Genomic DNA, 3,604 nt, shown 5'->3' with positions numbered 1-3,604 from the left:
TTCAAAGCTTTTTTATTCAACACTATTACAAAACATAAAACGTGCTTCTCCCTACTTCCCCTGGCGCTGCAATGAATGAGTAGCCAAGTGTATCGATAGTCATGCGTTTTTATTATTATTAGCAGCTCGTCGTGGCTACTCCGCGTTGCGTCGTGCATAAGAACAGCCCTTAGCAGTGGTATATTGGCCATATACCACACCCCCTCGGGCCTTATTGCTTAATTATACAACTACAATTTTTGCCAAAGCAGAGATGCTGAACAAACGTTTTTGCTTGCACTTCAGATGTCTATATCGGTCCGCTAATACTAGTAAAGGCCCAGCGCACTACTTTTGTGAAAAAAATATTAGTTTCCTAAAACCCTCAACAACCCTACTTCCCGTGGCTATGCGGTGTCCCCTCTCTCTGGTCAGTCTCACTGGAGGCGGACCATCTGCTGCTCTCTCACTCCCTCCGCTGAGACTAATGTTATGTTCAAAACAACTGGGAACTCGGAAATCTCTGAGTTAACAACAATGACCAGAAACTGCCATGTGGGTAATCGTAAGTGGCTTGTTTCTGCTAGTTTCATCTTGTTCTTGATATCATGTCTTGTTTTGAGGTGTTTTGACTGATTTAATGTCAATGCTAATTTGGCAAAAAATGTGCTAGCTAGCTAACCAATAACTGTAACGATGTATTTAAGAAACAACAAGTGTTCATTGTGCAAATGTACTTATGTTTTAAACATTGTCAACAATCTAAGCCAACCCAGTCTTGTTTTGCCGCATAGTTGCACACGTGTCAGTTTTGTTGATAAACAACCAACCCCTCTATAGTAAACGTAAATTAGTCTTTGAGGCCAGGCTGGGGTAGGCTAGGCCTAAATGATAAACTCAGTGTTGCAGAGAAAGATGAGAAAGCGAAAGTCTGTTTTGAAAGTTCTTGTCTGCTACATTTGCCACAGAATTATTGAAGGTAATGATTATTTTTATTTTCTCTCATTGTTCAGTTGTTCATCTCTTATTTGTTGCATGCTAACAAATAAGAGATGTTTATATAAATCAGATTTTACTAAGTAGCCCAGGCTAGTAATGCTTCCTAACTAGTGGCTATTCGCTTTGGATCTAGATTAAAATTGATTGTACACAGCAGCATGCAAACGTGGAGATATATTTTGATTCACATGGGTTTCACTGGTGATTGTGTGACAGGTTGCCATTATGATAAAAGTGTAAATTCTGGCATAGGCCTACATCTGTTGTTTTTTGTCTTGTAGATTTCCATTTTTCATCTGACAGATGGGTCCCATTGTCCTTGAGAGGGGTACCTCTCTCTCCCCCCTCCTCTCCCCCATCCTCCTCTCCCCAGCTGTCACTTGAACCCCCTTTTCCCATGTCCACCCAACCTCAGTGTCCCCAAAACCCCCTCTCAAGGACTTTCTGAATCAGATGGTGAGTGTGGACGGTGCCATGGTGAAGTTTGAGATCTGCGACACGGCTGGTCAGGAGTGCTACCACAGCCTGGCACCTATGTGCTACAGAGGAGCCCAGGCAGCCATAGTGGTCTATGACATCACCAACACAGTATGAACATCTTAGATGATAACATCTCCCTCTCTGTTTCAAATGCTCTGTCTCCCCCTTTATCTCTCTCTCACAATCCTCTTCAGCCCTTCTCCTTCCTGCATAATGACTCCCATCTTTTCCCTGTTAATCTCTTCACCTTTCCTCTCACCTTTTCCACTAATTTGTAGTGAAGTAATTCACCAACAATGCTAAGCATCTGTTAATAATTCTCGCCAGAAATGTCACATATATCCCGCATTTACAGTATACCACTGTGCAGAGGTTTGAGACAGATGTTTTTAGAAGGACATTCCTACAGGTCTAGCAGTACATCTTCCCTGTTCCTTCTGGCCATATCTCATCTTTATTTTCTATTCTGGATAGGAGACCTTTGTACGAGCCAAAGCCTGGGTGAGCGAGCTCCAGAAACAGTCTGTTAACAGAGCGGTGGAGTATACGGTAGGCTCCTGTGTGTATACCTCACACCCAAGATAGCCAGATAATGGCCAAATGCTTGTGCAGTGATGTGTGTGTAACAGGTCTGTGGTGTTTTTTCAGGATGGTCAGGGCTAAGTTGCTGACAACAGTATTTTCTTCATGGAGTCCTCTGCCAAGACAGCCAGGAATGTCAACAACCTCTTCCTGGTCATAGGTGAGTCACATCTGACACGCCATCATCCAAATTCATAGGGTTGAAATGGGCTGGAGATGATACTGTGGCCTTCTTTCTCAAGGACTTCAATATTCAATGTTATATAGCAATGTTATGGGACAAAACTATTCAAAACAAATCAACCCAAACAAATCATAATTCCTTTGACAGAGCATTTGTTTTTGCCATGGATAGTTTACTCCTCATCATGACACCGCTAAGGGATAATGTCCCTATATAGCCACAAGAGGATGATAAAACCTCATGGTGTACACAATATGAGCAGCTATCAATCACCTTGTTTATACTGTTGCCATCTCAACTATAAGCAACACATACTATAATTGTTATATGTGGTCCTCTATGTTGATATGCAGTACCATGATTTGTTGTCTGTCTTTTTTCTAGCCAAGAAACTGCCCAAGAGTGAGCCACTGGGTGGAGTAGCGGGTAGTGCTCGGGTTCGAGGAGGACCTCCAGTGGATCTCAGGCAACCTACCCAGACAAGTCCAGCCCAGTGCTGTGGAAACTGAGGAGGGAACGGGGGAGAAGAGGAGAAGCAAACTGAGTGTAAAACGGGACCAAATGAAAGTGTTTCACAGCAAGCTCACAACTGAGGGAGCAGGGAAGGCTAAATAGATTTTCCAGAGAAAAGAAGGGAGAGTGGAAGAGAGATAGAAGTGCAGCATGAAAATGAAAGAGGGAGTTAAAGGAATTATAAGGGACAAATATATAGAGCAATGGGAGGAAAACAACACTGGAATAAGATTAACTTCTATCTTGTCAACACTACTGGACAGCCACTGATAAATACACGAATGGTCTGTGATCCATACACTCTTTAGTCTTAGGCTTTATAACACTCCTGTAACCTTTCCATATTTTCATGGGTATATTTAATATTATGATAATAATTCAGAAAATGTCGTAAGAATGGAAAGAGATCAAGGGATGATATTGGATTTTTTTATTTCGAGCTCCAAGGCTGACTTGAAAGTGATAATGGAGGCTTCATTTACCAATCGGTTTCATATTCATTGATAATCACCTCAAAACGTCAGCTGAATTTTGTAACAATTACTTTGTTCGTGAGGTCAGTAGCTAGGTTTCCATCTAATTGGTGACAGATTTTCATGCGAATATTCTAAAGTCTGCAAAGAACTAAATGCGCAATATCCATCAAATTGACTTGTTGTGGATAAAAGGCTGTGCTTGATGATGTAGTGCACATAAAAATACCTTTTGCGTTTAAATTCCCAAGTACCAAATAAAACATTCAAGTGAAATAGGTTTCCATCGCATTTTAAACTTACAAAAAATTTTGCGTTATATACTGAATGTGCCCACTCTGGTATTGGCATGTGCGCTCTAGCCAACAGCTCGCAGATACAGTGTGGGTATAGC

General features: G+C 41.6%; 1 long non-coding RNA gene across 1 annotated transcript; it reads left to right on the top strand.

The window, feature by feature from the left end:
• The first annotated feature begins 758 nt into the window (after positions 1-758).
• On the top strand, positions 759-3,604 carry LOC121575905. Its single transcript, XR_006002394.2, has 4 exons — positions 759-1,566; positions 1,933-2,007; positions 2,107-2,200; positions 2,609-3,604. It is a non-coding gene; the product is annotated as an uncharacterized LOC121575905 (long non-coding RNA).

This window comes from Coregonus clupeaformis, chromosome 10, assembly GCF_020615455.1.
Source record: "Coregonus clupeaformis isolate EN_2021a chromosome 10, ASM2061545v1, whole genome shotgun sequence".
Lineage (NCBI taxonomy): Eukaryota > Metazoa > Chordata > Actinopteri > Salmoniformes > Salmonidae > Coregonus > Coregonus clupeaformis.
Note: the sequence above shows the minus strand (reverse complement) of the source record. Positions and strands in the feature narration are given on the sequence as shown.